The sequence below is a fragment of the Sminthopsis crassicaudata genome, chromosome 1 (assembly GCF_048593235.1).
Source record: "Sminthopsis crassicaudata isolate SCR6 chromosome 1, ASM4859323v1, whole genome shotgun sequence".
Lineage (NCBI taxonomy): Eukaryota > Metazoa > Chordata > Mammalia > Dasyuromorphia > Dasyuridae > Sminthopsis > Sminthopsis crassicaudata.
In genome coordinates this window covers 2,082,385-2,094,059 of record NC_133617.1, presented here as the reverse complement: position 1 = coordinate 2,094,059, position 11,675 = coordinate 2,082,385, and the positions used below count along the sequence as shown (strand labels likewise).

General features: G+C 37.9%; 1 pseudogene; it reads right to left on the bottom strand.

The window, feature by feature from the left end:
• Positions 1-2,333: 2,333 nt before the first annotated feature.
• On the bottom strand, positions 2,334-3,614 carry LOC141556213 (glyceraldehyde-3-phosphate dehydrogenase pseudogene; annotated as a pseudogene).
• Positions 3,615-11,675: the final 8,061 nt, after the last annotated feature.

Below are 11,675 nucleotides of genomic sequence, written 5' to 3'. Positions count from 1 at the left end.
AACAACTTACTAGCCAAGATAATCTGGAGGACCCCCAGAGCAGGTTTGTCCTAAGGAGCAGGAACAAACCAGCACAGGCAGGGAGACAGGAAAGACTGGCGTCCTGAGTGGAGCAGGGATGGGGGTAGCCTCTGTGGCCAGAAAAGTAGTGGTTACGACTCTGTCATAGGCTGACTGCTTTGCCTTAATTGATTTCAAGGCATTGGACCAGCAGAGAGATTAGAGCCAGAGATACAGGGTATTCTAAAAATGCCAGAACCTAACAGGATCTAGCTGTACCCACCAAAACTGGAAATAACTCAGCATAGATCAGCACAACTGTGCAACTGCATTCTGTAGCATGGCCAGGACAGTGGCAAACCTACATGGCAGAGGGGTGCAGCCAAGGCAGCCTCTAATCTGCACAGTGGGGGGCTCAGCATAAGGCAATAAAACTTCCCCAGCATGACTGTGCTTCCCTGGGCAGAGCCACTTCTGGTGCTTTTCGGGAGTATTCACTGGGCAACTGCTAATATCCACAGCCACATAGGGGGTTTTGGCTTGGGATAGAGACACTTTCACTGCTCAGCCTCTTGCCTCAGGGCAATTGTTAATCCGAACAGGGGGGTTCTTTGCAAGGCACTCCCCTCCCCCCCTGCAGCTCAGCCTGTGCTAGCCTGAGTCACTTCCTCTGGGGAACTATTTCCCAAAGCACTCCTGTACCTGGCCATTCTTTGTAGCTATTTGGCAGCCCGTCCATACATCTATCCCTGTTCTGCAGGGGAAACTGGTAACCTCCTGGCCAAACAGGCTTTCAAATATGAGTAAAAACATCAAAAGGATGACCAATAGCTTCTATACAGAAAGAGAGCAGGTTTTCAACCCTGAGGAGACTAATAGCAGACTGTCTCCAGACAACTGTTGGTCCCCAACACAAAAGGATTTACTAGAAGAGACTAATAAAAACCATAAAAGAGAGGTAGAAGAAAAATGGGGAAAGGAAAGAGAAGCTATGCAAGAAAGTAAAACTTCCTGAAATGTGAATTAGAAAAAGTAAAAAACTCCCAGGAAGTGCAGAGAAAGAAAATTTGTTAATTGGAAAAAACAAAGAACTCCCAGGAAAGTAGGATTTGTGAATTGGAAAAAGAAAGCAACTCACTAAAAAATTAGTGAAATGGAAAAAATGCAAAGAGCAAAACAACTCATTTAAAAACTCAGTTGGACAAATACAAAAAAGAAGTTAAAAAAGCGAATGAAGAAAATAATTCATTAAAATCAAAATTGAACAAACAGAAATGAATGATTCATTGAGACACCAAGAATCAGTCAAGCAAAAATCAAAAATATGAAAAATTAAAAAGATACATTAAATATCTTCTCGGAAAAACAATAGACCTGGAAAATAGATCTAGGAGACATAATCTGAGGATTATTGGACTTCCCAAAAATTATGATGAAAAAAAGAGCCTAGATATTATTTTAAAGGAAATCATCAAAGAGAACTGCCCAGAGGTAACAGAACCAGAAGGTAAAATAGGCATTGAAAGACTTCACTAAACACCTTCTGAAAAAGACCCTTAAAAAAAAGACTCCAAGGAATATTGTGGCCAAATTTCAGAACTATCAGACTTAGGAAAAATATTACAAGCAGCCTGGAAAAAAATAATTTGAATACCGAGATGCCACAATAGGGATCACTCAAGATCTGGCTGCCTTCACATTAAAGGACCAAAGGGCCTGGAATCTGATATTTTCAAAGGGAAAAGAACTTAGAATGCAGCCAAGAATAAACTACCCAGCTAAGCTGAGCATTTTCTTCCATGGAAGAAGATGAACATTTTTTCTTTTATTATTTTTTTTATTAATTTTATAATTATAACTTTTTTGACAGTACATATGCATGGGTAATTTTATACAACATTATCCCTTGCACTGACTTTGGTTCTGAATTTTCCCCTCCTTCCCTCCACTCCCTCCCCTAGATGGCAAGTATTCCCATACATGTTAAAGTTATAGTATATCCTACATACAATATATGTGTGCAGAACTAAATTTTTTTGTTGCACAGGAAGAATTGGATTCAGAAGGTAAAAATAACCTCAGAAGAAAACAAAATGCAAACACTTTACACTCTTTTCCCATGTTCCTTCTCTGGGTGTAGCTGATTCTGTCCATCCTTGATCAAATGGATCTGAATCAGATCTTCTCTTTGTTGAAGATATCTACATCCATCAGAATATATCTTCATACAGTATTGTTGTTGAAGTGTATAATGATCTCCTGTTCTGCTCATTTCACTCAGCATCAGTTCGTGTAAGTCTCTTCAAGACTCTCTGTATTCATCCTGCTGGTCATTTTTTTTTTTTTTTCACACTGAAATAAGATGACTTTATTGATGGTACACAATATAGGACACTCTAGGTTTCTCCCCCTTACTACAGGGGTGGCTGTAGGACAATGTTGTGAATGGGGCATGGGAATCCCCAGTATATGAACATAGGTTAGGGATGTGGGCTCCCCAGTGGTGGAACAACTTTTTTTGGCTGGGGATGAAGATCCATGGCTTCCCACTTTACTCCTTGGAGGCCATGTAGACCATGAGGTCCACTACACGGTTGCTATAACCATACTCATTGTCATACCAGGAAATGAGCTTGACAAAATGGTCATTGAGGGCAATGCCAGCGCCAGCATCAAAGGTGGAAGAGTGGGTGTTGCTGTTAAAGTCACAGGATACAACCTGGTCCTCTGTGTAGCCAAGATGCCCTTCAAGGGTCCTTCTGATGCTTGCTTCACCACTTTCTTGATGTCATCATATTTGGCAGGTTTCTCCAGGCGGCAGGTCAGATCCACAACGGATACGTTGGGAGTAGGAACTCGGAAAGCCATGCCTGTGAGCTTTCCGTTCAGCTCAGGGATGACCTTGCCTACAGCCTTAGCAGCTCCAGTGGAAGCAGGGATGATGTTCTGAGCAGCACCACGCCCATCACGCCACAGCTTGCCGGAGGGGCCGTCAACTGTCTTCTGAGTAGCAGTGATGGCATGAACTGTGGTCATGAGTCCTTCCACAATTGCCAAAGTTGTCATGAATGACTTTTGGCCAAGGGGGCCAAGCAGTTGGTAGTGCAGGAGGCATTGCTGACAATCTTAAGGGAATTATCGTATTTCTCATGGTTCACTCCATCACAAACATGGGGGCATCAGCAGAAGGTGCAGAAATGATGACACGCTTAGCTCCACCCTTCAAGTGAGCCCCCTGCCTTCTCCATGGTGGTAAACACGCCAGTGGACTCCACAAACGTATTCGGCTCCAGCATCTCCCCATTTAATGTTGGTGGGATCCCGCTCCTGGAAGATGGTAATGGCCTTTCCATTGATCACCAGCTTTCCATTCTCAGCCTTGACAGTGCCATTGAACTTGCCATGGGTGGAATCATATTGGAACATATAAACAATGTAATTAAGGTCAATGAAGGGTCATTGATGGCCACAATGTCTACTCCGCTAGAGCAGAAGGCAGCACGGGTCACCAGGCGTCCGATACGGCCAAATCCATTGACTCCGACCTTCACCATCTTGTCTCGGGGATGTTCGCAAAGCAGCGGATCCTGGCAGCGAGCTTGGAAGAGGAGCTGAGAGCCGCTGGTCATTTTTTTACAGAACAATAATATTCCAAACATTCATATACCATAATTTACCCAACAATTCTCCAATTGTTGGGCATCCATTTATTTTCCAGTTTCTAGTCACTACAAAAAGGGCTGCCAAAAACATTCTGGCACATACAGGTCCCTTTCCCTTCTTTAGTATTTCTTTGGGATATAATCCCAGTAATAGTACTGCTGGATCAAAGGGCATGCACATTGATAATATTTTGGGCATAATTCCAGATTGCTCTTCAGAATAGTTGGATTCTTTCACAACTGCACCAACAATGTATCACTGTCCCAGTTTTTTCACAGAAGATGGACATTTAATGAAACACCTTAATTCCATTTGTTTCTAAGGAAAAAAAAAAACGGAATTAAACAAAAATTTTGATCTCCAGCCATAGGACTCAAGAGAATCAGAAAAACGTAAAAGGAACTCTGGAGAACTGTATTTCTGTTGTGGATATGCATAAAGACTACATGTATATTTTGATTTTACTGATGTAACATAAAAAAGGGAAGTAGAAATGGAAAGGGAATAGTGTCAGAAAAAGTGAAAGGGGGAGATAAAAAGAGGGAAATTACATCCTATGAAGAGGCAAAGAAAACCTATCATATCTGAAGGAATTTAGAGAGGGGGCGAAACATTGTGTGAAACTTACTCTCATCAGAGTTGGCTCAAAGAGAAAATAATTGATATATTTCTTTCACAGAGAATTCTCTCTCATCTCATTAAAAAGTGGGAGAGAAAACGGGAAAAGGAAAAGAGTAATAAGGGAAGGGTACAAGAAAGTGGAAAGAATTTAAAGAGAGGAGGGATCCTAAAGAGGGAGAGATATGTGAAGCAAGTGGGGCCCATTAGCTTAATACTGGGGAAGTGGGTCAGGGGGGGCAAGGGAAAAAAAGCATAATCTGGGGATAATGTGATGGCAGGAAATACAGAATTAGTGATTTTAACTCTAAATGTTAATGGAATGAACTCTCCCATAAAGTGGAGGCAAATAGCAGATTGCAGCAAAAGTCAGAACCCTACAATATATTGATTACAGGAAACACATTTAAAGCAGGGAGATACATGCAAAGTAAAGGTAAAAGGCTTGAGCAGAATCTATTATACTTCAGGTGAAACCAAAAAAGCAGGAGTAGCCATTCTTATCTCAGATCCAGCAAAACCAGAAATTGATCTACTTAAAAGACATAAGGAAGGAAACTATATCCTGATAAAGGGTAGCATAGACAATGAAGCCATATCAATACTAAACATATATGCACCAAGTGGTATAACATCTAACTTCCTAAAGGAGAAGTCAAGAGAGTTGCAAGAAGAAATAGACTGCAAAATTATAATAGTGGGAGATGTCAACCTTGCACTCTCAGAATTAGATAAATCAAACCACAAAGCAAATAAGAAAGAAATTAAAGAGGTAAATAGAATGTTAGAAAAATTAAATATGATAGATCTTTGGATAGAATGGGGATAGAAAGGAGTATACTGTCTTCTCAGCAGTTCATGGAACCTATACAAAAACTGACTATATATTAGGACATAAAGACCTCAAAATTAAATGCAGGAAGGCAGAAATAGTAAGTACTTTCTTTTCAGATCATGATACAATAAAAACTATATTCAACAAAAAGTTAGGGGTAAATAGACTAAAAAGTAATTGGAAACTATATAATCTTATCTTAAAGAATGATTGGGTGAAACAGCAAATTATAGACACAATTAATAATTTCACTCAAGATAATGACAACAATGAGACATCATACCAAAATCTGTGGGATGCAGCCAAAGCAGGAGTAAGGGGAAATTTTATATCTTTAAAGGCTTACTTGAATAAAATAGAGAAAGAGAAGATCAATGCATTGGGCTTGCAACTTAAAAAGCTAGAAAAAGACCAAATTAAAAACCCCCAATCAATTACTAAACTTGAAATTCTAAAATTAAAAGGAGAAATTAAGAATATTGAAGGTTAAAAAAACTATTGAATTAATAAATAAAACTAAGAATTGATTTTATGAAAAACTAATAAAGTAGTTTTGGTAAATCTGATTAGGAAAAGGAAAGAGGAAAATCAAATTGTTACTCTTAAAAATGAAAAGGGGGGACTTTCCACCAATGAAGAGGAAATTAGAGCAATAATAAGGAGTTACTTTGTCCAACTTTATGCCAATAAATTTGATAACCTAAGTGGAATGGTTGACTACCTCCAAAAATATAGGCTTCCCAAATTAACAGAGGAGGAAGTAAATTGCTTAAATAGTCTCATTTCAGAAAAAGAAATAGAACAATCTATTAATCAACTCCCTAAGAAAAATTCCCGAGGATCAGAAGGATTTAGATGTGAATTGTACCAAACATTTAAAGAACAATTAGACCCAATGTTATATAAGGTATTTGAAAAAATAGGGAATGAAGGAGTCCTACGAAATTCCTTTTATGACACGACATGATACTGCTACCTAAACCAAGTAAGTTGAAAACTAAGAAAGAAAACTATAGACCAATCTCCCTAATGAATATTGATGCTTAGAATAGGTTATGAGGTGTTAGGATTACCAAGTGAGAACTCAGGTTGTCTGGACAGTGACAAGCAGGTTGACTTGACAGTTCTCTGGCTCAGACCTTTGGTTCGGGCCTTTAAAGGGAATTTACATCTTAGGAATTCTAGGAGGAGCAAGCTCATTGGTTGAAGCAATGTTTCCCAGAATCCCTTGTGTTATACCATGCCCATTCTCTGGGAGGATAAAAGAAGGGCAGCATTGGGTCTGAGAGAATTGACTCTGGGATAAAGTCTTGATGCCACGCAGGCTGAAAGGAAACCAGTCTGATTTGAGAAAGGACAAGAGTTGGAAAGGACAAGAGATTCAGAGCTCCCAAGAAACCTGCACACAGAGGAAAAGATTTTACAGATCTCCTCCCAGAGAAGGATTATAATTGAGCAGATGACCAGACCCTCACAATTCAAGAACATTATAATGAGGAAACCAAATTATCACTCTTTGCTGATGATATGATGGTATACTTAGAGAATCCCAGAGAGTCTACTAAAAAGCTATGAGAAAAAATCCACACCTTTAGCAAAGTTTCAGGATACAAAATAAACCCATATATATATAAATCATCAGCATTCTTATACATCACTAACAAAATCCAACAGTTAGAGCTACAAAGAGAAATTCCATTTAAAGTAACTACTGATAGTATAAAATATTTAGGAATCTATCTGCCAAGGGAAAATCAGAAACTATATAAGCAAAACTACAAAACATTTTCCACACAAAGTCAGATCTAACCAATTGGAAAAATATTAAATTCTCTTGGATTGGGCAAGCAAATATAATAAAGATGACAACTAATTTATGTATTTAGCCCTATACCAATCAGACTCGAAAAAAACAGTTTAATGACCTACAAAAAATAACAACAAAGTTCATATGGAAAAACAAAATGTCAAGAATTTCAAGGGAATTAATGAAAAAATGCTAATAAAGGTGATCTAGCTATACCAGACCTAAAACCAAATTAGAAAGGAATCAGTGATCAACAAAACCATGTTGTACTGGCTAAGAAAGAGAGTAATCAATCATTACAATAGGTTAGGCCCACAGAACAAAATACCGTGTTTCCCCGATAATAAGACATTGTCTTATTATTATTATTATTTTTTTTTGGACAGAAAAACAACAAAGGGCTTATTTTCAGGGGAGGGCTTATTTTAATGAACATTGACAACAATTTTAATAAACAGGTAAATGTGAACAAAAAAAAATGTACCTTTATTCAATAATGATCATGTCATCTTCTTCAACAACATCGTCAATAGTGTCCATACCCTGAATTCCTTCCTAGATGTTTTGTGCCTCCATTTCCTTCAGAAGACGTGGACCCAATCTGTCATGTCCAGCAATATCACTGCTGCAGTTCTGATTGGATGTAGCTCAGAACTCGGCCTGTGCTTCACAGGGGGGGGGGGGGGGGCATTGCATACAGAGGGTACCGTAATGTAGCTTGTAGCGCAGGGGATCACCTTCACTACAGTAGCAATCTCAATAGGGCTTATTTTTGGGGGAGGGCTTATTTTAGAGGAATCTTACACAGTAAGGGGAGAGCTTATTTTCGGGATAGGTCTTATTATCTGGGAAACACGGTAGTCAGTGACTATAGAAATCTAATGTCTGACAAACCCCAGCTTTTGGGATAAGAACCCACTATTTGACTAAAACTGCTGGGAAAATTGGAAATTAGTATGGCAGAAAACATTTTTTTACATTTAAGGATTCTGAGAAAGGCCTCATTTCTAAACTATATAGAGAACTGACTGAAATTTATAAGAATTCAAGCCATTCTCCAAATGATAAGTGGTCAGAGGATACGAACAGACAATTTTCAGGTGAGCAAATTGGAGCCATTTTTGGTCATATGAAAGGGTGCTCTAAATAACTATTGATCAGAGAAATGCAAATTAAGATAATTCTGTGGTACCACTATACACCTGCCAGATTGGCTAAGATGACAGGACAAGATAATGACAAATGTTGGAGGGGATGTGGGCAAACTGGGACACTGATACATTGTGGGTGGAACTGTGAAATGATTAAACCATTTTGGAGAGCAATTTGGGCCTATGCCCAAAGCACTATCAAACTATGTAATCCCTTTGATCCAGCAGTATTTCTACTGAGCCTATATCCCAAAGAGATCTTAAAGGAGGGAAAGGGACCCCCCCTTATGCAAAAATATTTGTGGCAGTCCTTTTTGTAGTGGCAAGAAACTGCTCATCAGGTGGAAGATGGCTGAATGAGTTCTGGTGTATGAATGTCTTGGAATATTGTTCTACCAAAAAATAATAAGCAGGTTAATTTCAGAGAGGCCTGAAAAGACTTAAATGAACTAATGCTGAATTGAGCAGAACCAGCGGATCATTGTACGTGGCAAGAAGGAAACTATAACATGCTTGATTCCGATGGACATACTCTTTTCAACAATGAGATGATTCTGGTCAGTTCCAATGGTCTTGTGATAAAAGAGCCATCTGAACCCAGAGAGGGGACTGTGGGAACTGAGTGTGGATCCACACTCAGTTCAGATCCCAACCTAGTACTTTCACGCTTTTTGTTGTTGTTTGCTTGTATTTTTTTCTTTGTGATTTGATATTTCTTGTGCAGCACAATAATTGTGTAAATATATATAGAAGACTGGTACATTTTTAGTATATTGGATTACATGCCATCTAAGGAAGATAGTGGGGGAAAGGGAGGGAAAATTTTGGAACACAAGGTTTTGCAAAGGTTGATGTTTAAAATTATGCATGCATATGTTTTTGAAAAGCAAAAGCTTTAATTTAAAAAAAAAGAAAACAAAATATATATTCTTTTCCCCCCTGTCAATCTAAGCAGTTTAGATTCTTTGAACTCAGATTCTTCTGATCCCAGGATGGGGTCTTTCCACTCTTCCCACTCTTTCCACTGTATCACTTGGCTGCTCCAAATCATTCTTTAAGATTAAGGTATTTAACCTCCAACTAGTCTTTAATTTGTTTTCCTTGTCCATTAGTGAATATATTTTATTATGTTCTAATCTGAAAAGAGTACTTTTAATATTTCTGCCTTTACAAAATTTTTGTCTTACCATATACCACTGAAAAAAGGTGCGTCCCTTTCTATTTTTATTCAGTTCTCTCTAGATATCTATAATATTTCAATTATCTAAAATTCTATTCCTTCCTTGATTTCTATCTTGTTTCCGGGGGGGATTTAAATTTATTTCATTCTGAGAAGGAAAGGTAAAATTCCCTATTACTATCAAAGTATTTATATCTTCAACTTGAATTAATTTAAATGTTTCTTTTAAAATGTGGGTGCTATAGCATTTGGTGCACATGGGTTCAGTATCTTCAGTATCACTGAGCCATTGCTTATAGTATTTGCTAATCAAAATAAACTTTATGACTTTTAATTAAATCTATTTTATCCATGAATTTGTCTGAGATCATAATTGTTAATCCACATCAGTTGAAACATAACTTTTACTCTGCGGGACCTGCACTGACTGTGCTGCACTCTCACTGGAGTGTGCATTCCTGATGATCTATTTTCTTTGGCATCTTAAATTGGGAAAAGCCATGGTGAATACCAGTCCTCTTGACTGCTGAATGAGTCAGACCCACCCCTCAATGAGAAATGAACCACCACAATGTTAGGGAGCATGTGCGGGGTCAGATCCATTCCCTTCTACGGTAAACCAGTAAAGGACACATTGCGTGATATCCTTTGTTTCAATACCGGGAGGCCTTTTTATGATGTGGCGTTCAACAAACCACAGCACTGTGGCAGGATACTGATGAACCTGGAACAATGGCACAGTAGGACCTTCCACATTGTGAGTGACAGCTTTTCTACTTTTCCATCTCCAAATTTTACACCCATTTTGTGTGACAATTGAACAATATCTGAACGTCCTTTTCATTATTTAGGACATGTCTTACATGAAAGTTATATAACTAGGCCACCTCCTAAGTTTAAATTGAATGATTATAATACCTTGAATGATTTCCAAAAATTAGTGGGGAATATTCAATGGCTGAAAACTACTGTTCCTATTCCCCTATCACTAATGCATCTGTTATATGATATATTAAAAGGTCCTTCAGATTTAAAATCACTTAGGCAATGGACTGAATATGCAAAGGTGGCTATACAACAAATCATGAAACATATGAGTATCTGTAGCATTAGATGGGATCCAAATACGCCACACAGATTTGCTCATTTACAAGACTCTCCCTTTTTTGGAGTTTTCTTTCAGGATACAGGGGTTATTGAATGGGATGTATCCACAAAAGCCAATAAGAATCTTAACTAATAAAAACCAAGCTTTATATCAGTTTTTGTCTGAAGCAATACAAAGAGGTATCTTAGGTAGACCCTCTATTATTCATTTGTCATTATCACATTCTTATTTTGTTCATTTAATTGAGTCTGAAGAATGTCCTTTATTGCCTTTTTTGTTCTCTTTCTCACGTTAAGTTACCAAAAGTTGCCCAACTTTATCAACAGCTTAATATAACGATTCCTTCTGCTGTGATGAGTGCAACTCCTGTAGATGGTCCTAATATTTTTACTGATGCTACTAAGGATTACAGAGCAAGTTTTTATATACCTTCTTCTAATGCATTATGAGTTTTATCAACCCCTTATGACTCTACCCAGAAAAATGAATTATATGCTATTTTATATGTATTGCATCATGTCTCCCCATCTTTTAACCTTGTTACAGATGGTCAGTATGTTTATTTAGTAGTTAAGAATTTACAGAATGCTATTATTGACATCCTTCATGCCACTATTGCTCAATTATTATATCAAATTCAACAAGCCTTGTTTGCTTTAAAATCTCCCATATATGTTCTACATGTTGGATCACATACAGATTAGGTAGAGGAGCAAAATTTGAAGGTAACAAAACTGTTGATTCTGCTTTATATAATTGTGAAGTGCTTGATGCCATACAGTTAGCTCAACATGCTCATGATAACTTACACTTAAGAAGACTGTATGGAATAACAACACAAACATCAGAGTTAATAAAAAGGTGTTTAAAATGTATTCCCCATATAAAAGTGGTCCTACCTATATCTGGCAAATGGAGAACACAGTGCGTTCATGTAACTGTAGATACTCATTCTAATTTTATAGTAGCTACTCTTCAACCTGGAGAGGCACTGAAACATGTTATTTCTCATTTATACCATTGTTTTGCTTCCACTGGTGTGCCTCAACAAATAAAGATGGATAATGGACCTGCTTACACTTCAAAAGTTTATCAGTCATTCTGTACTGAATTTGGCATTACTCATGTAACTGGTATTCCTTATAATCCTACAGGTCAGGCTATTGTTGAGCATCCACTACATCCCTGAAGACACTCCTTGTTAAACAAGAAAAGGGAGTGTCATGGGGAAGGCCAAAGGGTCGTTAACCCAAAATATGTTGGATAAAGCAGTATTTACATATAATTATTTACAATTTGCTGCCAATGAGTTG